At 48.7% G+C, this 24,494-nt stretch overlaps 19 non-coding genes across 19 annotated transcripts; 6 read left to right on the forward strand and 13 right to left on the reverse strand.

Annotated features, from left to right (window-relative positions):
* Positions 1-2,792: 2,792 nt before the first annotated feature.
* Positions 2,793-2,933, reverse strand: LOC141307856 (U4 spliceosomal RNA). The gene has a single exon (XR_012346782.1). It is a non-coding gene; the product is annotated as a U4 spliceosomal RNA (small nuclear RNA).
* A 2,473-nt stretch (positions 2,934-5,406) lies between these two features.
* Positions 5,407-5,547, reverse strand: LOC141307891 (U4 spliceosomal RNA). The gene has a single exon (XR_012346817.1). It is a non-coding gene; the product is annotated as a U4 spliceosomal RNA (small nuclear RNA).
* A 463-nt stretch (positions 5,548-6,010) lies between these two features.
* Positions 6,011-6,092, forward strand: trnas-gcu (transfer RNA serine (anticodon GCU)). The gene has a single exon. It is a non-coding gene; the product is annotated as a tRNA-Ser (tRNA).
* A 1,096-nt stretch (positions 6,093-7,188) lies between these two features.
* trnak-cuu (transfer RNA lysine (anticodon CUU)) lies at positions 7,189-7,261 on the reverse strand. Its single transcript has one exon. It is a non-coding gene; the product is annotated as a tRNA-Lys (tRNA).
* An 847-nt stretch (positions 7,262-8,108) lies between these two features.
* Positions 8,109-8,249, reverse strand: LOC141307858 (U4 spliceosomal RNA). The gene has a single exon (XR_012346784.1). It is a non-coding gene; the product is annotated as a U4 spliceosomal RNA (small nuclear RNA).
* Positions 8,250-8,712: 463 nt separating this feature from the next.
* trnas-gcu (transfer RNA serine (anticodon GCU)) lies at positions 8,713-8,794 on the forward strand. Its single transcript has one exon. It is a non-coding gene; the product is annotated as a tRNA-Ser (tRNA).
* Positions 8,795-9,889: 1,095 nt separating this feature from the next.
* trnak-cuu (transfer RNA lysine (anticodon CUU)) lies at positions 9,890-9,962 on the reverse strand. Its single transcript has one exon. It is a non-coding gene; the product is annotated as a tRNA-Lys (tRNA).
* An 847-nt stretch (positions 9,963-10,809) lies between these two features.
* LOC141307859 (U4 spliceosomal RNA) lies at positions 10,810-10,950 on the reverse strand. Its single transcript, XR_012346785.1, has one exon. It is a non-coding gene; the product is annotated as a U4 spliceosomal RNA (small nuclear RNA).
* Positions 10,951-11,413: 463 nt separating this feature from the next.
* On the forward strand, positions 11,414-11,495 carry trnas-gcu (transfer RNA serine (anticodon GCU)). The gene has a single exon. It is a non-coding gene; the product is annotated as a tRNA-Ser (tRNA).
* A 1,095-nt stretch (positions 11,496-12,590) lies between these two features.
* On the reverse strand, positions 12,591-12,663 carry trnak-cuu (transfer RNA lysine (anticodon CUU)). The gene has a single exon. It is a non-coding gene; the product is annotated as a tRNA-Lys (tRNA).
* An 847-nt stretch (positions 12,664-13,510) lies between these two features.
* On the reverse strand, positions 13,511-13,651 carry LOC141307860 (U4 spliceosomal RNA). Its single transcript, XR_012346786.1, has one exon. It is a non-coding gene; the product is annotated as a U4 spliceosomal RNA (small nuclear RNA).
* Positions 13,652-14,114: 463 nt separating this feature from the next.
* Positions 14,115-14,196, forward strand: trnas-gcu (transfer RNA serine (anticodon GCU)). Its single transcript has one exon. It is a non-coding gene; the product is annotated as a tRNA-Ser (tRNA).
* A 1,096-nt stretch (positions 14,197-15,292) lies between these two features.
* Positions 15,293-15,365, reverse strand: trnak-cuu (transfer RNA lysine (anticodon CUU)). Its single transcript has one exon. It is a non-coding gene; the product is annotated as a tRNA-Lys (tRNA).
* Positions 15,366-16,212: 847 nt separating this feature from the next.
* On the reverse strand, positions 16,213-16,353 carry LOC141307862 (U4 spliceosomal RNA). The gene has a single exon (XR_012346787.1). It is a non-coding gene; the product is annotated as a U4 spliceosomal RNA (small nuclear RNA).
* Positions 16,354-16,816: 463 nt separating this feature from the next.
* On the forward strand, positions 16,817-16,898 carry trnas-gcu (transfer RNA serine (anticodon GCU)). The gene has a single exon. It is a non-coding gene; the product is annotated as a tRNA-Ser (tRNA).
* Positions 16,899-17,993: 1,095 nt separating this feature from the next.
* Positions 17,994-18,066, reverse strand: trnak-cuu (transfer RNA lysine (anticodon CUU)). Its single transcript has one exon. It is a non-coding gene; the product is annotated as a tRNA-Lys (tRNA).
* A 4,154-nt stretch (positions 18,067-22,220) lies between these two features.
* Positions 22,221-22,361, reverse strand: LOC141307863 (U4 spliceosomal RNA). Its single transcript, XR_012346788.1, has one exon. It is a non-coding gene; the product is annotated as a U4 spliceosomal RNA (small nuclear RNA).
* A 463-nt stretch (positions 22,362-22,824) lies between these two features.
* On the forward strand, positions 22,825-22,906 carry trnas-gcu (transfer RNA serine (anticodon GCU)). The gene has a single exon. It is a non-coding gene; the product is annotated as a tRNA-Ser (tRNA).
* Positions 22,907-24,001: 1,095 nt separating this feature from the next.
* On the reverse strand, positions 24,002-24,074 carry trnak-cuu (transfer RNA lysine (anticodon CUU)). The gene has a single exon. It is a non-coding gene; the product is annotated as a tRNA-Lys (tRNA).
* Between the last annotated feature and the right edge of the window lie 420 nt (positions 24,075-24,494).

The raw sequence follows: 24,494 nt of genomic DNA on the forward strand, positions 1-24,494 counted from the left end.
GAAACAGATGAAAACCTTTAGCAAACAAAGTATGATAAAATGATTCAGCTAATATGATTTATACAACACATAAATGTAAAGCTGTAAGTAGGCCTAATATTAAAGTAACACAACATCCATCTATGCAACAAATAAACTACAAAAGAAATTAACACACTAACAGATCCCCCTACTTTTTTTTTTTTTACACTTTGTTGGCCAAGCTCAACATGTTTGATTTAAGTACAACAAAAGCTATCAGCACAACATTAAACCTAGCATGTGACGGGTCAAGATCCCAACCAAAGGAACCCCTGCTCTCATTGATGGTGATTTCACATGAAACAAAACATCTACACGTTTGTTAGTTCTCAATAAGAGCTTCTCTAGAAGTCTGACAGAAGTCAATCTGGTTAGTAATGAGTGAAGCTGGTCAATCTGTTTGTGGAGTTGTTGAATCAGATCTTGAGAGGTTTAATGTATTGTTTTATTTGAGTAGATTTCCTCTAAGGCTGTGGTTGAAGTCAGCTGTAGTTCTTGTGTTTCTCTTTCCATTGATGATTCATCAGGTGTTCATCATTAATGATCAATCATCACATAATGATCTCATTAACTCCAACACTGTGTCAATGCTACTTGAACACTCTGTAGTGTGGAAACACATGAACACTGAGCAGTGCTTGTTTAACACTGGGAATAATTACATAAACCTTACCCGTTTCATTCACGTATCACTGATGCATATGAATCACATTAAGTTTATTAATATGTTTAAATTAAAACTATGTAATCCAAATACATGGAAAATTAGCATTTAATTGAATTACATAAAGTTTATTTTTAGACGAATTATTTTTTTGAGTGTATCTCTTCACTCATGTTGACTAGTCACGTTTCTTCCAGAAACTCATATTCAAACAAGTTAGCACTAGCACCTACTCACCAGTCCAGGAGAAAGTATGCGACCTGGGCGTCCGATTTGAAACCTTTCAGCTCCCGGAGTTCTTTCCAGCGCTCGATAGCCTTCCCGATACTTATTCGACTTTTAGCGAAGACACGGTGATAACCGGTCCTCTTCCTCTTCTTGGGCATAGATTCAGCCATGTCTGTTTAGGTTGCTCTCCTTTCGCTCTGCCTCTGCTCCCTCACATTTCGTGCACGAGCACAAAAATCCACAACACCAACCCCCTGACGCTGATTGGTTGGAGCACTGTTTGTTTTGGTGTGGAAATGTTGGTAGCACCGATTGTTTTTTTGGCATATCTCGGACCCTAGGCTGACCAGAGAGACGCGGTTTTTTCACAGACAATTTATGGGGCAGGCAGCAAGCGGATCGTGAAGAAAGATCAGATGAATTTGACACTTTATGTTTCAGCCTAAAATCGCTGATACAGCCTTTAATATTAGTCTGTTTCTTCTTATTCTGAGGTCACCGTAGCCACCAGATCCATTCTGTATTCCGATCTGATGGTCACTACAGTCCCCCGGTTCCAGTCCGTACCAAGAGCAGATGGTGGATCAGCACCTTCAGCCGAATGTCAGCGGATACTATGTCAACTAGATGAGCCCCAGAGACAGATCATCAGTAAAGAAGGCATCCACATGCCACAGCAAACTACTCGAGCTGGTGAAAATGTTCACCAAACACCCGCCGCTGAATTCTTTTAAAACAAGCCAGCTTATTGAAGGTGCACAAGATAAACGCCCTGAGAAAGCTGTGCCTCGCAACCCTAAGAATGGCATAGGCGTCAATGGACACCTGACGCGCGTGCACTAACAGCGACATCTGTTTTGAAAGATGTTTCCGGAGCTCGCAAAATCCACTCAGCCTGCGCGGCGAATGGGCACGCTGGAGCCCGCCACCCTTTTGGGAAGAAAGAGAGTCAACTGAGCCGCCCAACTTGGGGCTCGAACCCACGACCCTGAGATTAAGAGTCTCATGCTCTACAGACTGAGCTAGCCGGGCTGGTCGTGGGCTTCTTCACCGGGTCGGACCCAGTATTCATCGGCCCCCAAATTACACAGGCGAAACGGAGGCTCTCGCGTTGTGCGAGACTGTCGAGCCCTCCCCGTGGGTAGGGCTTAGAGCAGGCTTAGAGTTTTCTTCTGTCGGTTTTGACCCAATCTGTTTTTGGGAAGCGCAGTTTGACCCAGCAGTGCGGGCCAACAACACGTTCTGTTTTGCCGCGTGAAGGCGGGTCAATGCTTTGGACAGCGTATGGTTGAGATGTGATTTTCCACCAATTTGGGGCACCTTTCTTAAGGAAATCAAGGATGATTTCATGGGAAATGGCAAACTGCTGTAGCGTTTGGCTAACAAGCCAAAGCTACAAAGGATGTACCGGTGCCCCGTCGTCCGAGCAGAATCCACATTCGGCCGTAATCGGAGGTTACTACTAAAGTTCGATTGTGTCTCATAGGGAGTTTGACGCAGGGCCTCAGTGGAAAACAGGCCCTCGGCGGCTGAAACAAAAGACGAAGAAGGCATCCACATGCACATGATTCAGGAGTGTTAAACAAAGAAACCACGCAAGATGACGAGGTGGTCCAGCGGTTAAGGCGGTGGAAGGCTAATACATTGTGCTCGACATGCACTGGAAGCTTTAGCGCCACTGAGAGTCCACCGGACCAGACAGGCCCAACCTGTTTACGATGGGTAACGGTGAGCTGTAATTGCGCTGCAGTTTAATGATACCCGTCTTGAGGACATATTTACAAAACAACAAGCCTTCTGGCTCTGGCGCTCAATCATCAGCAGACACCTTTTTGACGAGAAACAAAACAAGGCTACTTTTTCTCAACAATACTCTAAGCCTCCAGAGAGGCTAGCAAAAATTGCCAAAGCTGACTGTATTTCAAGTCATCCTGGCGGGGTATTGGGTAAAGTTTTCAACCAGCAATGATCGCGCCTCGGATAAACCTCATAGGCTACAATATTGCCTCTGCGAAAGAATGCCGGCGACGGTCGTGACCTTTTCAGGCACCTACGTGGATGTGAACCGACAAGGTGGTAGCAAGCTTTAAACTGCCGCACAAACAGTCTCCTGGCACGGGTTGCTGCACCGTGTTTCTACGGAACAGATTAGAGGTGTGTAAAAGACGGCTCATTCACTATTCCCTCTGTGCTCAAAACAGCCTGCTGAAAGCACAGCAGCAGCAGCTGAAAAGGTCCGCAGCATGGCCTCTCTCAGTCAGCAAGGGGGCGGGGAGGCCGAGTGGTTAAGGCGATGGATTGCTAATCCCATCCTTGTCGTTCGGTTCCTTTAGCACTGGACCTTAATCTAGGTCCTGGGGACCCCATGCTGAACTTTTTGTGTGTCCTCCTTATCTAACACACTCAGTTCAGTTCTTTGAGTTCTCTACTAATGAGCTGATGATCTGAATCGGGAGTGCTAAATAAAAGACGCCACGTAATATGACGAGGTGGCCGAGTGGTTAAGGCGATGGACTGCTAATCCATTGTGTTCTGCACGCGTGGGTTCGAATCCCATCCTCGTCGTTCGGTACGTTTAGCAGTGATCCTCGGTCCTGGGGACCCCACTCTGCAATTTTTGTGTGTCTTCCCTATCTGACACACTCAGTTCAGTTCACTGAGCGCTCTACTAATGAGCTGGTGGTCTGAATCGGGAGGGTTAAACAAAAGGACCGCGCAAAACGAAAGGTGGTCGAGTGGTTAAGGAGAGAGCCCACCGGAACAGACAGGCCCAACCTGTTGACGATGGGTAGCGGCGAGCTGTGATTGTGCTGTAGTTTATTGATACCTGCCGCAAAGTCTTGAGAACATATTGACAAAACAACAAGTCTTCTGGCTCCGGCACGCTACGATCGGTGGACACCTCTTTGACGAGGACCAACAACCAGCCACGCCAATAAAAGGAAACAAAACGAAGCAAGACTATCTTTCTCAACAAGCCTCCAGAGAGATTGGCAAAAATTGCCGATGCTGACTGTATTTCAAGTCATCCCGGTGGGGTATTGACTTTGTGGCAACATGGAACTTTTGCATCTACATTAATATTAGTCTGTTTCTTCTTATTCTGAGGTCACCGTAGCCACCAGATCCATTCTGTATTCCGATCTGATGGTCACTACAGTCCCCCGGTTCCAGTCCGTACCAAGAGCAGATGGTGGATCAGCACCTTCAGCCGAATGTCAGCGGATACTATGTCAACTAGATGAGCCCCAGAGACAGATCATCAGTAAAGAAGGCATCCACATGCCACAGCAAACTACTCGAGCTGGTGAAAATGTTCACCAAACACCCGCCGCTGAATTCTTTTAAAACAAGCCAGCTTATTGAAGGTGCACAAGATAAACGCCCTGAGAAAGCTGTGCCTCGCAACCCTAAGAATGGCATAGGCGTCAATGGACACCTGACGCGCGTGCACTAACAGCGACATCTGTTTTGAAAGATGTTTCCGGAGCTCGCAAAATCCGCTCAGCCTGCGCGGCGAATGGGCACGCTGGAGCCCGCCACCCTTTTGGGAAGAAAGAGAGTCAACTGAGCCGCCCAACATGGGGCTCGAACCCACGACCCTGAGATTAAGAGTCTCATGCTCTACCGACTGAGCTAGCCGGGCTGGTCGTGGGCTTCTTCACCGGGTCGGACCCAGTATTCATCGGCCCCCAAATTACACAGGCGAAACGGAGGCTCTCGCGTTGTGCGAGACTGTCGAGCCCTCCCCGTGGGTAGGGCTTAGAGCAGGCTTAGAGTTTTCTTCTGTCGGTTTTGACCCAATCTGTTTTTGGGAAGCGCAGTTTGACCCAGCAGTGCGGGCCAACAACACGTTCTGTTTTTCCGCGTGAAGGCGGGTCAATGCTTTGGACAGCGTATGGTTGAGATGTGATTTTCCACCAATTTGGGGCACCTTTCTTAAGGAAATCAAGGATGATTTCATGGGAAATGGCAAACTGCTGTAGCGTTTGGCTAACAAGCCAAAGCTACAAAGGATGTACCGGTGCCCCGTCGTCCGAGCAGAATCCACATTCGGCCGTAATCGGAGGTTACTACTAAAGTTCGATTGTGTCTCATAGGGAGTTTGACGCAGGGCCTCAGTGGAAAACAGGCCCTCGGCGGCTGAAACAAAAGACGAAGAAGGCATCCACATGCACATGATTCAGGAGTGTTAAACAAAGAAACCACGCAAGATGACGAGGTGGTCCAGCGGTTAAGGCGGTGGAAGGCTAATACATTGTGCTCGACATGCACTGGAAGCTTTAGCGCCACTGAGAGTCCACCGGACCAGACAGGCCCAACCTGTTTACGATGGGTAACGGTGAGCTGTAATTGCGCTGCAGTTTAATGATACCCGTCTTGAGGACATATTTACAAAACAACAAGCCTTCTGGCTCTGGCGCTCAATCATCAGCAGACACCTTTTTGACGAGAAACAAAACAAGGCTACTTTTTCTCAACAATACTCTAAGCCTCCAGAGAGGCTAGCAAAAATTGCCAAAGCTGACTGTATTTCAAGTCATCCTGGCAGGGTATTGGGTAAAGTTTTCAACCAGCAATGATCGCGCCTCGGATAAACCTCATAGGCTACAATATTGCCTCTGCGAAAGAATGCCGGCGACGGTCGTGACCTTTTCAGGCACCTACGTGGATGTGAACCGACAAGGTGGTAGCAAGCTTTAAACTGCCGCACAAACAGTCTCCTGGCACGGGTTGCTGCACCGTGTTTCTACGGAACAGATTAGAGGTGTGTAAAAGACGGCTCATTCACTATTCCCTCTGTGCTCAAAACAGCCTGCTGAAAGCACAGCAGCAGCAGCTGAAAAGGTCCGCAGCATGGCCTCTCTCAGTCAGCAAGGGGGCGGGGAGGCCGAGTGGTTAAGGCGATGGATTGCTAATCCCATCCTTGTCGTTCGGTTCCTTTAGCACTGGACCTTAATCTAGGTCCTGGGGACCCCATGCTGAACTTTTTGTGTGTCCTCCTTATCTAACACACTCAGTTCAGTTCTTTGAGTTCTCTACTAATGAGCTGATGATCTGAATCGGGAGTGCTAAATAAAAGACGCCACGTAATATGACGAGGTGGCCGAGTGGTTAAGGCGATGGACTGCTAATCCATTGTGCTCTGCACGCGTGGGTTCGAATCCCATCCTCGTCGTTCGGTACGTTTAGCAGTGATCCTCGGTCCTGGGGACCCCACTCTGCAATTTTTGTGTGTCTTCCCTATCTGACACACTCAGTTCAGTTCACTGAGCGCTCTACTAATGAGCTGGTGGTCTGAATCGGGAGGGTTAAACAAAAGGACCGCGCAAAACGAAAGGTGGTCGAGTGGTTAAGGCGATGCAAGGCTAGTCCGTTGTGCTCGGCACGCCTTGGTTTGTGTGGGTTTCGAATCCCATCCTCTTCATTTGATGCTTTAGCACCACTGAGAGCCCACCGGAACAGACAGGCCCAACCTGTTGACGATGGGTAGCGGCGAGCTGTGATTGTGCTGTAGTTTATTGATACCTGCCGCAAAGTCTTGAGAACATATTGACAAAACAACAAGTCTTCTGGCTCCGGCACGCTACGATCGGTGGACACCTCTTTGACGAGGACCAACAACCAGCCACGCCAATAAAAGGAAACAAAACGAAGCAAGACTATCTTTCTCAACAAGCCTCCAGAGAGATTGGCAAAAATTGCCGATGCTGACTGTATTTCAAGTCATCCCGGTGGGGTATTGACTTTGTGGCAACATGGAACTTTTGCATCTACATTAATATTAGTCTGTTTCTTCTTATTCTGAGGTCACCGTAGCCACCAGATCCATTCTGTATTCCGATCTGATGGTCACTACAGTCCCCCGGTTCCAGTCCGTACCAAGAGCAGATGGTGGATCAGCACCTTCAGCCGAATGTCAGCGGATACTATGTCAACTAGATGAGCCCCAGAGACAGATCATCAGTAAAGAAGGCATCCACATGCCACAGCAAACTACTCGAGCTGGTGAAAATGTTCACCAAACACCCGCCGCTGAATTCTTTTAAAACAAGCCAGCTTATTGAAGGTGCACAAGATAAACGCCCTGAGAAAGCTGTGCCTCGCAACCCTAAGAATGGCATAGGCGTCAATGGACACCTGACGCGCGTGCACTAACAGCGACATCTGTTTTGAAAGATGTTTCCGGAGCTCGCAAAATCCACTCAGCCTGCGCGGCGAATGGGCACGCTGGAGCCCGCCACCCTTTTGGGAAGAAAGAGAGTCAACTGAGCCGCCCAACGTGGGGCTCGAACCCACGACCCTGAGATTAAGAGTCTCATGCTCTACCGACTGAGCTAGCCGGGCTGGTCGTGGGCTTCTTCACCGGGTCGGACCCAGTATTCATCGCCCCCCAAATTACACAGGCGAAACGGAGGCTCTCGCGTTGTGCGAGACTGTCGAGCCCTCCCCGTGGGTAGGGCTTAGAGCAGGCTTAGAGTTTTCTTCTGTCGGTTTTGACCCAATCTGTTTTTGGGAAGCGCAGTTTGACCCAGCAGTGCGGGCCAACAACACGTTCTGTTTTGCCGCGTGAAGGCGGGTCAATGCTTTGGACAGCGTATGGTTGAGATGTGATTTTCCACCAATTTGGGGCACCTTTCTTAAGGAAATCAAGGATGATTTCATGGGAAATGGCAAACTGCTGTAGCGTTTGGCTAACAAGCCAAAGCTACAAAGGATGTACCGGTGCCCCGTCGTCCGAGCAGAATCCACATTCGGCCGTAATCGGAGGTTACTACTAAAGTTCGATTGTGTCTCATAGGGAGTTTGACGCAGGGCCTCAGTGGAAAACAGGCCCTCGGCGGCTGAAACAAAAGACGAAGAAGGCATCCACATGCACATGATTCAGGAGTGTTAAACAAAGAAACCACGCAAGATGACGAGGTGGTCCAGCGGTTAAGGCGGTGGAAGGCTAATACATTGTGCTCGACATGCACTGGAAGCTTTAGCGCCACTGAGAGTCCACCGGACCAGACAGGCCCAACCTGTTTACGATGGGTAACGGTGAGCTGTAATTGCGCTGCAGTTTAATGATACCCGTCTTGAGGACATATTTACAAAACAACAAGCCTTCTGGCTCTGGCGCTCAATCATCAGCAGACACCTTTTTGACGAGAAACAAAACAAGGCTACTTTTTCTCAACAATACTCTAAGCCTCCAGAGAGGCTAGCAAAAATTGCCAAAGCTGACTGTATTTCAAGTCATCCTGGCGGGGTATTGGGTAAAGTTTTCAACCAGCAATGATCGCGCCTCGGATAAACCTCATAGGCTACAATATTGCCTCTGCGAAAGAATGCCGGCGACGGTCGTGACCTTTTCAGGCACCTACGTGGATGTGAACCGACAAGGTGGTAGCAAGCTTTAAACTGCCGCACAAACAGTCTCCTGGCACGGGTTGCTGCACCGTGTTTCTACGGAACAGATTAGAGGTGTGTAAAAGACGGCTCATTCACTATTCCCTCTGTGCTCAAAACAGCCTGCTGAAAGCACAGCAGCAGCAGCTGAAAAGGTCCGCAGCATGGCCTCTCTCAGTCAGCAAGGGGGCGGGGAGGCCGAGTGGTTAAGGCGATGGATTGCTAATCCCATCCTTGTCGTTCGGTTCCTTTAGCACTGGACCTTAATCTAGGTCCTGGGGACCCCATGCTGAACTTTTTGTGTGTCCTCCTTATCTAACACACTCAGTTCAGTTCTTTGAGTTCTCTACTAATGAGCTGATGATCTGAATCGGGAGTGCTAAATAAAAGACGCCACGTAATATGACGAGGTGGCCGAGTGGTTAAGGCGATGGACTGCTAATCCATTGTGCTCTGCACGCGTGGGTTCGAATCCCATCCTCGTCGTTCGGTACGTTTAGCAGTGATCCTCGGTCCTGGGGACCCCACTCTGCAATTTTTGTGTGTCTTCCCTATCTGACACACTCAGTTCAGTTCACTGAGCGCTCTACTAATGAGCTGGTGGTCTGAATCGGGAGGGTTAAACAAAAGGACCGCGCAAAACGAAAGGTGGTCGAGTGGTTAAGGCGATGCAAGGCTAGTCCGTTGTGCTCGGCACGCCTTGGTTTGTGTGGGTTCGAATCCCATCCTCTTCATTTGATGCTTTAGCACCACTGAGAGCCCACCGGAACAGACAGGCCCAACCTGTTGACGATGGGTAGCGGCGAGCTCTGATTGTGCTGTAGTTTATTGATACCTGCCGCAAAGTCTTGAGAACATATTGACAAAACAACAAGTCTTCTGGCTCCGGCACGCTACGATCGGTGGACACCTCTTTGACGAGGACCAACAACCAGCCACGCCAATAAAAGGAAACAAAACGAAGCAAGACTATCTTTCTCAACAAGCCTCCAGAGAGATTGGCAAAAATTGCCGATGCTGACTGTATTTCAAGTCATCCCGGTGGGGTATTGACTTTGTGGCAACATGGAACTTTTGCATCTACATTAATATTAGTCTGTTTCTTCTTATTCTGAGGTCACCGTAGCCACCAGATCCATTCTGTATTCCGATCTGATGGTCACTACAGTCCCCCGGTTCCAGTCCGTACCAAGAGCAGATGGTGGATCAGCACCTTCAGCCGAATGTCAGCGGATACTATGTCAACTAGATGAGCCCCAGAGACAGATCATCAGTAAAGAAGGCATCCACATGCCACAGCAAACTACTCGAGCTGGTGAAAATGTTCACCAAACACCCGCCGCTGAATTCTTTTAAAACAAGCCAGCTTATTGAAGGTGCACAAGATAAACGCCCTGAGAAAGCTGTGCCTCGCAACCCTAAGAATGGCATAGGCGTCAATGGACACCTGACGCGCGTGCACTAACAGCGACATCTGTTTTGAAAGATGTTTCCGGAGCTCGCAAAATCCGCTCAGCCTGCGCGGCGAATGGGCACGCTGGAGCCCGCCACCCTTTTGGGAAGAAAGAGAGTCAACTGAGCCGCCCAACGTGGGGCTCGAACCCACGACCCTGAGATTAAGAGTCTCATGCTCTACCGACTGAGCTAGCCGGGCTGGTCGTGGGCTTCTTCACCGGGTCGGACCCAGTATTCATCGGCCCCCAAATTACACAGGCGAAACGGAGGCTCTCGCGTTGTGCGAGACTGTCGAGCCCTCCCCGTGGGTAGGGCTTAGAGCAGGCTTAGAGTTTTCTTCTGTCGGTTTTGACCCAATCTGTTTTTGGGAAGCGCAGTTTGACCCAGCAGTGCGGGCCAACAACACGTTCTGTTTTGCCGCGTGAAGGCGGGTCAATGCTTTGGACAGCGTATGGTTGAGATGTGATTTTCCACCAATTTGGGGCACCTTTCTTAAGGAAATCAAGGATGATTTCATGGGAAATGGCAAACTGCTGTAGCGTTTGGCTAACAAGCCAAAGCTACAAAGGATGTACCGGTGCCCCGTCGTCCGAGCAGAATCCACATTCGGCCGTAATCGGAGGTTACTACTAAAGTTCGATTGTGTCTCATAGGGAGTTTGACGCAGGGCCTCAGTGGAAAACAGGCCCTCGGCGGCTGAAACAAAAGACGAAGAAGGCATCCACATGCACATGATTCAGGAGTGTTAAACAAAGAAACCACGCAAGATGACGAGGTGGTCCAGCGGTTAAGGCGGTGGAAGGCTAATACATTGTGCTCGACATGCACTGGAAGCTTTAGCGCCACTGAGAGTCCACCGGACCAGACAGGCCCAACCTGTTTACGATGGGTAACGGTGAGCTGTAATTGCGCTGCAGTTTAATGATACCCGTCTTGAGGACATATTTACAAAACAACAAGCCTTCTGGCTCTGGCGCTCAATCATCAGCAGACACCTTTTTGACGAGAAACAAAACAAGGCTACTTTTTCTCAACAATACTCTAAGCCTCCAGAGAGGCTAGCAAAAATTGCCAAAGCTGACTGTATTTCAAGTCATCCTGGCGGGGTATTGGGTAAAGTTTTCAACCAGCAATGATCGCGCCTCGGATAAACCTCATAGGCTACAATATTGCCTCTGCGAAAGAATGCCGGCGACGGTCGTGACCTTTTCAGGCACCTACGTGGATGTGAACCGACAAGGTGGTAGCAAGCTTTAAACTGCCGCACAAACAGTCTCCTGGCACGGGTTGCTGCACCGTGTTTCTACGGAACAGATTAGAGGTGTGTAAAAGACGGCTCATTCACTATTCCCTCTGTGCTCAAAACAGCCTGCTGAAAGCACAGCAGCAGCAGCTGAAAAGGTCCGCAGCATGGCCTCTCTCAGTCAGCAAGGGGGCGGGGAGGCCGAGTGGTTAAGGCGATGGATTGCTAATCCCATCCTTGTCGTTCGGTTCCTTTAGCACTGGACCTTAATCTAGGTCCTGGGGACCCCATGCTGAACTTTTTGTGTGTCCTCCTTATCTAACACACTCAGTTCAGTTCTTTGAGTTCTCTACTAATGAGCTGATGATCTGAATCGGGAGTGCTAAATAAAAGACGCCACGTAATATGACGAGGTGGCCGAGTGGTTAAGGCGATGGACTGCTAATCCATTGTGCTCTGCACGCGTGGGTTCGAATCCCATCCTCGTCGTTCGGTACGTTTAGCAGTGATCCTCGGTCCTGGGGACCCCACTCTGCAATTTTTGTGTGTCTTCCCTATCTGACACACTCAGTTCAGTTCACTGAGCGCTCTACTAATGAGCTGGTGGTCTGAATCGGGAGGGTTAAACAAAAGGACCGCGCAAAACGAAAGGTGGTCGAGTGGTTAAGGCGATGCAAGGCTAGTCCGTTGTGCTCGGCACGCCTTGGTTTGTGTGGGTTCGAATCCCATCCTCTTCATTTGATGCTTTAGCACCACTGAGAGCCCACCGGAACAGACAGGCCCAACCTGTTGACGATGGGTAGCGGCGAGCTCTGATTGTGCTGTAGTTTATTGATACCTGCCGCAAAGTCTTGAGAACATATTGACAAAACAACAAGTCTTCTGGCTCCGGCACGCTACGATCGGTGGACACCTCTTTGACGAGGACCAACAACCAGCCACGCCAATAAAAGGAAACAAAACGAAGCAAGACTATCTTTCTCAACAAGCCTCCAGAGAGATTGGCAAAAATTGCCGATGCTGACTGTATTTCAAGTCATCCCGGTGGGGTATTGACTTTGTGGCAACATGGAACTTTTGCATCTACATTAATATTAGTCTGTTTCTTCTTATTCTGAGGTCACCGTAGCCACCAGATCCATTCTGTATTCCGATCTGATGGTCACTACAGTCCCCCGGTTCCAGTCCGTACCAAGAGCAGATGGTGGATCAGCACCTTCAGCCGAATGTCAGCGGATACTATGTCAACTAGATGAGCCCCAGAGACAGATCATCAGTAAAGAAGGCATCCACATGCCACAGCAAACTACTCGAGCTGGTGAAAATGTTCACCAAACACCCGCCGCTGAATTCTTTTAAAACAAGCCAGCTTATTGAAGGTGCACAAGATAAACGCCCTGAGAAAGCTGTGCCTCGCAACCCTAAGAATGGCATAGGCGTCAATGGACACCTGACGCGCGTGCACTAACAGCGACATCTGTTTTGAAAGATGTTTCCGGAGCTCGCAAAATCCGCTCAGCCTGCGCGGCGAATGGGCACGCTGGAGCCCGCCACCCTTTTGGGAAGAAAGAGAGTCAACTGAGCCGCCCAACGTGGGGCTCGAACCCACGACCCTGAGATTAAGAGTCTCATGCTCTACCGACTGAGCTAGCCGGGCTGGTCGTGGGCTTCTTCACCGGGTCGGACCCAGTATTCATCGGCCCCCAAATTACACAGGCGAAACGGAGGCTCTCGCGTTGTGCGAGACTGTCGAGCCCTCCCCGTGGGTAGGGCTTAGAGCAGGCTTAGAGTTTTCTTCTGTCGGTTTTGACCCAATCTGTTTTTGGGAAGCGCAGTTTGACCCAGCAGTGCGGGCCAACAACACGTTCTGTTTTGCCGCGTGAAGGCGGGTCAATGCTTTGGACAGCGTATGGTTGAGATGTGATTTTCCACCAATTTGGGGCACCTTTCTTAAGGAAATCAAGGATGATTTCATGGGAAATGGCAAACTGCTGTAGCGTTTGGCTAACAAGCCAAAGCTACAAAGGATGTACCGGTGCCCCGTCGTCCGAGCAGAATCCACATTCGGCCGTAATCGGAGGTTACTACTAAAGTTCGATTGTGTCTCATAGGGAGTTTGACGCAGGGCCTCAGTGAAAAACAGGCCCTCGGCGGCTGAAACAAAAGACGAAGAAGGCATCCACATGCACATGATTCAGGAGTGTTAAACAAAGAAACCACGCAAGATGACGAGGTGGTCCAGCGGTTAAGGCGGTGGAAGGCTAATACATTGTGCTCGACATGCACTGGAAGCTTTAGCGCCACTGAGAGTCCACCGGACCAGACAGGCCCAACCTGTTTACGATGGGTAACGGTGAGCTGTAATTGCGCTGCAGTTTAATGATACCCGTCTTGAGGACATATTTACAAAACAACAAGCCTTCTGGCTCTGGCGCTCAATCATCAGCAGACACCTTTTTGACGAGAAACAAAACAAGGCTACTTTTTCTCAACAATACTCTAAGCCTCCAGAGAGGCTAGCAAAAATTGCCAAAGCTGACTGTATTTCAAGTCATCCTGGCGGGGTATTGGGTAAAGTTTTCAACCAGCAATGATCGCGCCTCGGATAAACCTCATAGGCTACAATATTGCCTCTGCGAAAGAATGCCGGCGACGGTCGTGACCTTTTCAGGCACCTACGTGGATGTGAACCGACAAGGTGGTAGCAAGCTTTAAACTGCCGCACAAACAGTCTCCTGGCACGGGTTGCTGCACCGTGTTTCTACGGAACAGATTAGAGGTGTGTAAAAGACGGCTCATTCACTATTCCCTCTGTGCTCAAAACAGCCTGCTGAAAGCACAGCAGCAGCAGCTGAAAAGGTCCGCAGCATGGCCTCTCTCAGTCAGCAAGGGGGCGGGGAGGCCGAGTGGTTAAGGCGATGGATTGCTAATCCCATCCTTGTCGTTCGGTTCCTTTAGCACTGGACCTTAATCTAGGTCCTGGGGACCCCATGCTGAACTTTTTGTGTGTCCTCCTTATCTAACACACTCAGTTCAGTTCTTTGAGTTCTCTACTAATGAGCTGATGATCTGAATCGGGAGTGCTAAATAAAAGACGCCACGTAATATGACGAGGTGGCCGAGTGGTTAAGGCGATGGACTGCTAATCCATTGTGCTCTGCACGCGTGGGTTCGAATCCCATCCTCGTCGTTCGGTACGTTTAGCAGTGATCCTCGGTCCTGGGGACCCCACTCTGCAATTTTTGTGTGTCTTCCCTATCTGACACACTCAGTTCAGTTCACTGAGCGCTCTACTAATGAGCTGGTGGTCTGAATCGGGAGGGTTAAACAAAAGGACCGCGCAAAACGAAAGGTGGTCGAGTGGTTAAGGCGATGCAAGGCTAGTCCGTTGTGCTCGGCACGCCTTGGTTTGTGTGGGTTTCGAATCCCATCCTCTTCATTTGATGCTTTAGCACCACTGAGAGCCCACCGGAACAGACAGGCCCAACCTGTTGACGATGGGTAGCGGCGAGCTGTGATTGTGCTGTAGTTTATTGATACCTGCCGCAAAGTCTTGAGAACATATTGACAAAACAACAAGTCTTCTGGCTCCGGCACGCTACGATCGGTGGACACCTCTTTGACGAGGACCAACAACCAGCCACGCCAATAAAAGGAAACAAAACGAAGCAAGACTATCTTTCTCAACAAGCCTCCAGAGAGATTGGCAAAAATTGCCGATGCTGACTGTATTTCAAGTCATCCCGGTGGGGTATTGACTTTGTGGCAACATGGAACTTTTGCATCTACATTAATATTAGTCTGTTTCTTCTTATTCTGAGGTCACCGTAGCCACCAGATCCATTCTGTATTCCGATCTGATGGTCACTACAGTCCCCCGGTTCCAGTCCGTACCAAGAGCAGATGGTGGATCAGCACCTTCAGCCGAATGTCAGCGGATACTATGTCAACTAGATGAGCCCCAGAGACAGATCATCAGTAAAGAAGGCATCCACATGCCACAGCAAACTACTCGAGCTGGTGAAAATGTTCACCAAACACCCGCCGCTGAATTCTTTTAAAACAAGCCAGCTTATTGAAGGTGCACAAGATAAACGCCCTGAGAAAGCTGTGCCTCGCAACCCTAAGAATGGCATAGGCGTCAATGGACACCTGACGCGCGTGCACTAACAGCGACATCTGTTTTGAAAGATGTTTCCGGAGCTCGCAAAATCCACTCAGCCTGCGCGGCGAATGGGCACGCTGGAGCCCTCCACCCTTTTGGGAAGAAAGAGACTCAACTGAGCCGCCCAACGTGGGGCTCGAACCCACGACCCTGAGATTAAGAGTCTCATGCTCTACCGACTGAGCTAGCCGGGCTGGTCGTGGGCTTCTTCACCGGGTCGGACCCAGTATTCATCGGCCCCCAAATTACACAGGCGAAACGGAGGCTCTCGCGTTGTGCGAGACTGTCGAGCCCTCCCCGTGGGTAGGGCTTAGAGCAGGCTTAGAGTTTTCTTCTGTCGGTTTTGACCCAATCTGTTTTTGGGAAGCGCAGTTTGACCCAGCAGTGCGGGCCAACAACACGTTCTGTTTTGCCGCGTGAAGGCGGGTCAATGCTTTGGACAGCGTATGGTTGAGATGTGATTTTCCACCAATTTGGGGCACCTTTCTTAAGGAAATCAAGGATGATTTCATGGGAAATGGCAAACTGCTGTAGCGTTTGGCTAACAAGCCAAAGCTACAAAGGATGTACCGGTGCCCCGTCGTCTGAGCAGAATCCACATTCGGCCGTAATCGGAGGTTACTACTAAAGTTCGATTGTGTCTCATAGGGAGTTTGACGCAGGGCCTCAGTGGAAAACAGGCCCTCGGCGGCTGAAACAAAAGACGAAGAAGGCATCCACATGCACATGATTCAGGAGTGTTAAACAAAGAAACCACGCAAGATGACGAGGTGGTCCAGCGGTTAAGGCGGTGGAAGGCTAATACATTGTGCTCGACATGCACTGGAAGCTTTAGCGCCACTGAGAGTCCACCGGACCAGACAGGCCCAACCTGTTTACGATGGGTAACGGTGAGCTGTAATTGCGCTGCAGTTTAATGATACCCGTCTTGAGGACATATTTACAAAACAACAAGCCTTCTGGCTCTGGCGCTCAATCATCAGCAGACACCTTTTTGACGAGAAACAAAACAAGGCTACTTTTTCTCAACAATACTCTAAGCCTCCAGAGAGGCTAGCAAAAATTGCCAAAGCTGACTGTATTTCAAGTCATCCTGGCGGGGTATTGGGTAAAGTTTTCAACCAGCAATGATCGCGCCTCGGATAAACCTCATAGGCTACAATATTGCCTCTGCGAAAGAATGCCGGCGACGGTCGTGACCTTTTCAGGCACCTACGTGGATGTGAACCGACAAGGTGGTAGCAAGCTTTAAACTGCCGCACAAACAGTCTCCTGGCACGGGTTGCTGCACCGTGTTTCTACGGAACAGATTAGAGGTGTGTAAAAGACGGCTCATTCACTATTCCCTCTGTGCTCAAAACAGCCTGCTGAAAGCACAGCAGCAGCAGCTGAAAAGGTCCGCAGCATGGCCTCTCTCAGTCAGCAAGGGGGCGGGGAGGCCGAGTGGTTAAGGCGATGGATTGCTAATCCCATCCTTGTCGTTCGGTTCCTTTAGCACTGGACCTTAATCTAGGTCCTGGGGACCCCATGCTGAACTTTTTGTGTGTCCTCCTTATCTAACACACTCAGTTCAGTTCTTTGAGTTCTCTACTAATGAGCTGATGATCTGAATCGGGAGTGCTAAATAAAAGACGCCACGTAATATGACGAGGTGGCCGAGTGGTTAAGGCGATGGACTGCTAATCCATTGTGCTCTGCACGCGTGGGTTCGAATCCCATCCTCGTCGTTCGGTACGTTTAGCAGTGATCCTCGGTCCTGGGGACCCCACTCTGCAATTTTTGTGTGTCTTCCCTATCTGACACACTCAGTTCAGTTCACTGAGCGCTCTACTAATGAGCTGGTGGTCTGAATCGGGAGGGTTAAACAAAAGGACCGCGCAAAACGAAAGGTGGTCGAGTGGTTAAGGCGATGCAAGGCTAGTCCGTTGTGCTCGGCACGCCTTGGTTTGTGTGGGTTCGAATCCCATCCTCTTCATTTGATGCTTTAGCACCACTGAGAGCCCACCGGAACAGACAGGCCCAACCTGTTGACGATGGGTAGCGGCGAGCTGTGATTGTGCTGTAGTTTATTGATACCTGCCGCAAAGTCTTGAGAACATATTGACAAAACAACAAGTCTTCTGGCTCCGGCACGCTACGATCGGTGGACACCTCTTTGACGAGGACCAACAACCAGCCACGCCAATAAAAGGAAACAAAACGAAGCAAGACTATCTTTCTCAACAAGCCTCCAGAGAGATTGGCAAAAATTGCCGATGCTGACTGTATTTCAAGTCATCCCGGTGGGGTATTGACTTTGTGGCAACATGGAACTTTTGCATCTACATTAATATTAGTCTGTTTCTTCTTATTCTGAGGTCACCGTAGCCACCAGATCCATTCTGTATTCCGATCTGATGGTCACTACAGTCCCCCGGTTCCAGTCCGTACCAAGAGCAGATGGTGGATCAGCACCTTCAGCCGAATGTCAGCGGATACTATGTCAACTAGATGAGCCCCAGAGACAGATCATCAGTAAAGAAGGCATCCACATGCCACAGCAAACTACTCGAGCTGGTGAAAATGTTCACCAAACACCCGCCGCTGAATTCTTTTAAAACAAGCCAGCTTATTGAAGGTGCACAAGATAAACGCCCTGAGAAAGCTGTGCCTCGCAACCCTAAGAATGGCATAGGCGTCAATGGACACCTGACGCGCGTGCACTAACAGCGACATCTGTTTTGAAAGATGTTTCCGGAGCTCGCAAAATCCGCTCAGCCTGCGCGGCGAATGGGCACGCTGGAGCCCGCCACCCTTTTGGGAAGAAAGAGAGTCAACTGAGCCGCCCAACGTGGGGCTCGAACCCACGACCCTGAGATTAAGAGTCTCATGCTCTACCGACTGAGCTAGCCGGGCTGGTCGTGGGCTTCTTCACCGGGTCGGACCCAGTATTCATCGGCCCCCAAATTACACAGGCGAAACGGAGGCTCTCGCGTTGTGCGAGACTGTCGAGCCCTCCCCGTGGGTAGGGCTTAGAGCAGGCTTAGAGTTTTCTTCTGTCGGTTTTGACCCAATCTGTTTTTGGGAAGCGCAGTTTGACCCAGCAGTGCGGGCCAACAACACGTTCTGTTTTGCCGCGTGAAGGCGGGTCAATGCTTTGGACAGCGTATGGTTGAGATGTGATTTTCCACCAATTTGGGGCACCTTTCTTAAGGAAATCAAGGATGATTTCATGGGAAATGGCAAACTGCTGTAGCGTTTGGCTAACAAGCCAAAGCTACAAAGGATGTACCGGTGCCCCGTCGTCCGAGCAGAATCCACATTCGGCCGTAATCGGAGGTTACTACTAAAGTTCGATTGTGTCTCATAGGGAGTTTGACGCAGGGCCTCAGTGGAAAACAGGCCCTCGGCGGCTGAAACAAAAGACGAAGAAGGCATCCACATGCACATGATTCAGGAGTGTTAAACAAAGAAACCACGCAAGATGACGAGGTGGTCCAGCGGTTAAGGCGGTGGAAGGCTAATACATTGTGCTCGACATGCACTGGAAGCTTTAGCGCCACTGAGAGTCCACCGGACCAGACAGGCCCAACCTGTTTACGATGGGTAACGGTGAGCTGTAATTGCGCTGCAGTTTAATGATACCTAGGGATGGGTCGCTCGACACCCAGTTTCGACACACGTGTCGAGTTTTCGACACGCTAGTGCTTCGAAACAGTGTTTCGGAGCATTGCTTGAAATGAGGCTGTCACGTGACCTGTGGAAATGAAGCTTTGTTTCCTCACTGACACGTCATGCAAGGCTCAAACAAACAGCGCGACGATTGTGCTATCCCATACCCGCTGTCCATTTTATTCCAATGTTATAATTATATCCATAATTGTCATGTCTTTATGTTTTTTACATGGTGTATTATTATTAAAAAAATATATATAATAAAAACAATGACGTTTGAATGTCTGTTGTATGAATGTAAATTAAAACACCTTGCGGTCTCAACCACTGTCCCAAAATGAATAAAAGTCCTTCCTCAACTACAAACTTGTTTGCTGCTTGTAAACGCCGTCCTTGTGAACGCCGTCCTCAGCTCACATTGCTTGTTTAATATCAAAATGGAAAATGCACGCAAGAGACCCCGTTCTCAAGTGTGGGAACACTTCAGTCTGGACAGTCCTAATAAAGTTTCATGCTTAATATGTGATCAAACTTTATCTTATTCCAATAACACATCATCAATGCTTCGCCATCTGCGCTCCAAGCATCCTAATGCTCTGGCCAATGAGACTCCTACAACAGAGCACCATTCTGCACCAACTGGAGAAGGTGAAATGAATTCTAATAATTAATTTTTCTTTTGAGCAATAAAGACTGTATACTATCCACAAATAACTGAAAAAGTTAGTAATCAAACTAATCAAAATGCAAGAAAACTTACCCTTTTGAATTTTTCATATTCTCTTCCAATTATTCATTTGGTGGAATATAATAACACTCAATATAATTGTATAAAGAAATCACTAATAGCATAGCCAAAGTTTCAAAGCCATTTGCTAGAACAACCATTGTTTAGCCTATGAAGAAGTCAACCAATTGCATGTTTGTCATATTCATGTCTTTCACACTGACCTGTATATATCTTATCCACCTTTTTGTGTAAAATAGCCTGTGTTTATGAAATTTGGGTCTTTTGCCCACCTCTGTATTTTAGTGACTATGGATAGGTTGTTATATTATATTTCTGGTATACATATAGACTATGGGTTAAAAGCTAAGTCCAAACAAACACTACTGAATTGGATCTACATCTATAATATATTGTAATCATATGAACTCCAAGGGGTGTGCAGACTTTTTATTGCCAATGCACATTTATTAAAAGATAAAATTTTATGTTACCTATTTAAACACACCATGGGCTGCTTTGAGTTACTCTGCCAATAATGAATTGTACTGTGTTTTATTAGGAAGAAAGAAGGAGCTTGATGATGCCCTTATCAACATGATTGTGAAGGACTTACAGCCTTTCTCCATCGTGGAAGATGAGGGATTTAAAGCATTTATTAACATGTTGGACCCCACCTATGTGCTACCAACTCGGAAAACTGTGAAGACAATGGTCAGACACAAATACAGAGAAGAGAAGGAAAAGGCTATGGCACAAGTAAGGAATATCCCATCTGTCTGCCTCACAGCTGATATGTGGACCTCCCTCACTATGGAGTCCTATCTGGGGGTCACATGCCACTACACTAATAGCAACACTGAGCTGGGCTCAGTGGTGCTGGGAGTATCCAAGTTTCCCAAATCACATACAGCTGACAACATCAAAGAGGCTTTGTCAGAGATGATAACGGACTGGGGTCTTACTGGTTCAGTTGCTGCCATGGTAACAGACAATGCAGCCAACATGGTGTCAGCAATTCAGAAACTGGGACTACGCCATCTCCCTTGCTTTGCTCATACCATAAACCTTATTGTGAAAAGGGCAGTAGAAGAACATGAGGTCATGGCAGACATCCGTAGCAGAGCCAGGAGAGTGGTGTCTTATTTCAGGAGCAGCACTAAAGCTACTGAAAAGTTAATGCTTGCCCAAGAAAGGATGGGCAGGCAGCCCCTAAAGCTTCTCCAGGAGGTGGACACCAGGTGGAACAGCACACATGACATGCTTCAAAGACTTATTGATCTTAGAGAGCCTGTTGGTGCTGCTTTGGCTAGTTTGTCAAATGACATCATGCCACTTTCAAGTGCTGATTTTGACATAATTTCAGAAAGCCTTGAAGTACTGGCACCTTTCAAGTATGCCACGGAAGAACTCTCTGGGGAGAAGAGAGTGTCAGCTTCAAAGATAATCCCAATCATTAGGATGATTCAGCACAAGGTAGCAGAAAAAACAGCCCTGGCAAGAAATGTATCTGTTTCATCCTTAGGGATTGCTCTTCAGCAGTACATCAACAAGCGGTGCAGTACTGTTGAATCAATCCGTGTGCTTGCACTGGCCACGTTGCTAGACCCCAGATTTAAGACCCTTGGGTTTGGCAACCAGGATAATGCCCGTGAAGCTGAGCGGCTGTTGACAGCTGAATGTGCTTCAATCATCCGACTAACCAGTGAGCATGCTTCACAAGCAGAGGCATCATCCTCTCAGGCAGCTCAGAATGCTCCATCCTCAGATGACCTGTGGGAGCTCCTGGATAGCCGAGTCAGTGAAACGCAACGGCATCATAGCTGTAATGCTGATGCCACCATAGAGGTCAAGAGGTACATCAGTGATGCATACCTGCCTCGAAGTGAGGACCCTCTAAAATACTGGCAGGCCCATAAAGAGTACCCCCATCTATATACTTTGGCCAGAAAATATTTGGCAATTACGGCCACATCTGTTCCGTGTGAACGAATATTTTCTAAAGCGGGTGATGTAATCAGTAAAAAAAGGAGCCGCTTAAGCTCCAGCACAGCAGAACAAATCATATTCTTGAATAAAAATATGTAGTTGCATTTGTGTGTATTTTTTTTATTTTTGGTGTTGTTGTTTTTGTACAACGTACATGTTTGTGATGTTTTGTAAAAAACACAGAAAAATGGAGCAATGAAAAACAAAAAATCACACATGCCTATAGGTCTCTATGTAGAAGGGGGAATGTTTGGTGTGAGTACAAATGAAAAACAGAAAGTCTTTATTGCCATTATATTGTCCAAAAAAAGGGGGGGGGGGGGCTCTACACACACACACACACACACACCACCATCTTGCTAATTACATATGTTTATTAAATACACAAACAAAATATTACAATGAACAAAACACTTCAATGGCACAGCTGGTGTAGAGATTTTTTTTGACCACCAGATGGAGAAGTAGAGCACTGTGTCAAAAAGCTTCGAAGCATCAACGCAGTTTGTAGTAAAAGCTTCACTGCTTCGGAAGCTTCGTTCGGCACATCCCTAATGATACCCGTCTTGAGGACATATTTACAAAACAACAAGCCTTCTGGCTCTGGCGCTCAATCATCAGCAGACACCTTTTTGACGAGAAACAAAACAAGGCTACTTTTTCTCAACAATACTCTAAGCCTCCAGAGAGGCTAGCAAAAATTGCCAAAGCTGACTGTATTTCAAGTCATCCTGGCGGGGTATTGGGTAAAGTTTTCAACCAGCAATGATCGCGCCTCGGATAAACCTCATAGGCTACAATATTGCCTCTGCGAAAGAATGCCGGCGACGGTCGTGACCTTTTCAGGCACCTACGTGGATGTGAACCGACAAGGTGGTAGCAAGCTTTAAACTGCCGCACAAACAGTCTCCTGGCACGGGTTGCTGCACCGTGTTTCTACGGAACAGATTAGAGGTGTGTAAAAGACGGCTCATTCACTATTCCCTCTGTGCTCAAAACAGCCTGCTGAAAGCACAGCAGCAGCAGCTGAAAAGGTCCGCAGCATGGCCTCTCTCAGTCAGCAAGGGGGCGGGGAGGCCGAGTGGTTAAGGCGATGGATTGCTAATCCCATCCTTGTCGTTCGGTTCCTTTAGCACTGGACCTTAATCTAGGTCCTGGGGACCCCATGCTGAACTTTTTGTGTGTCCTCCTTATCTAACACACTCAGTTCAGTTCTTTGAGTTCTCTACTAATGAGCTGATGATCTGAATCGGGAGTGCTAAATAAAAGACGCCACGTAATATGACGAGGTGGCCGAGTGGTTAAGGCGATGGACTGCTAATCCATTGTGCTCTGCACGCGTGGGTTCGAATCCCATCCTCGTCGTTCGGTACGTTTAGCAGTGATCCTCGGTCCTGGGGACCCCACTCTGCAATTTTTGTGTGTCTTCCCTATCTGACACACTCAGTTCAGTTCACTGAGCGCTCTACTAATGAGCTGGTGGTCTGAATCGGGAGGGTTAAACAAAAGGACCGCGCAAAACGAAAGGTGGTCGAGTGGTTAAGGCGATGCAAGGCTAGTCCGTTGTGCTCGGCACGCCTTGGTTTGTGTGGGTTCGAATCCCATCCTCTTCATTTGATGCTTTAGCACCACTGAGAGCCCACCGGAACAGACAGGCCCAACCTGTTGACGATGGGTAGCGGCGAGCTGTGATTGTGCTGTAGTTTATTGATACCTGCCGCAAAGTCTTGAGAACATATTGACAAAACAACAAGTCTTCTGGCTCCGGCACGCTACGATCGGTGGACACCTCTTTGACGAGGACCAACAACCAGCCACGCCAATAAAAGGAAACAAAACGAAGCAAGACTATCTTTCTCAACAAGCCTCCAGAGAGATTGGCAAAAATTGCCGATGCTGACTGTATTTCAAGTCATCCCGGTGGGGTATTGACTTTGTGGCAACATGGAACTTTTGCATCTACATTAATATTAGTCTGTTTCTTCTTATTCTGAGGTCACCGTAGCCACCAGATCCATTCTGTATTCCGATCTGATGGTCACTACAGTCCCCCGGTTCCAGTCCGTACCAAGAGCAGATGGTGGATCAGCACCTTCAGCCGAATGTCAGCGGATACTATGTCAACTAGATGAGCCCCAGAGACAGATCATCAGTAAAGAAGGCATCCACATGCCACAGCAAACTACTCGAGCTGGTGAAAATGTTCACCAAACACCCGCCGCTGAATTCTTTTAAAACAAGCCAGCTTATTGAAGGTGCACAAGATAAACGCCCTGAGAAAGCTGTGCCTCGCAACCCTAAGAATGGCATAGGCGTCAATGGACACCTGACGCGCGTGCACTAACAGCGACATCTGTTTTGAAAGATGTTTCCGGAGCTCGCAAAATCCGCTCAGCCTGCGCGGCGAATGGGCACGCTGGAGCCCGCCACCCTTTTGGGAAGAAAGAGAGTCAACTGAGCCGCCCAACGTGGGGCTCGAACCCACGACCCTGAGATTAAGAGTCTCATGCTCTACCGACTGAGCTAGCCGGGCTGGTCGTGGGCTTCTTCACCGGGTCGGACCCAGTATTCATCGGCCCCCAAATTACACAGGCGAAACGGAGGCTCTCGCGTTGTGCGAGACTGTCGAGCCCTCCCCGTGGGTAGGGCTTAGAGCAGGCTTAGAGTTTTCTTCTGTCGGTTTTGACCCAATCTGTTTTTGGGAAGCGCAGTTTGACCCAGCAGTGCGGGCCAACAACACGTTCTGTTTTGCCGCGTGAAGGCGGGTCAATGCTTTGGACAGCGTATGGTTGAGATGTGATTTTCCACCAATTTGGGGCACCTTTCTTAAGGAAATCAAGGATGATTTCATGGGAAATGGCAAACTGCTGTAGCGTTTGGCTAACAAGCCAAAGCTACAAAGGATGTACCGGTGCCCCGTCGTCCGAGCAGAATCCACATTCGGCCGTAATCG

This window comes from Garra rufa, unplaced genomic scaffold (assembly GCF_049309525.1).
Source record: "Garra rufa unplaced genomic scaffold, GarRuf1.0 hap1_unplaced_002, whole genome shotgun sequence".
NCBI lineage: Eukaryota > Metazoa > Chordata > Actinopteri > Cypriniformes > Cyprinidae > Garra > Garra rufa.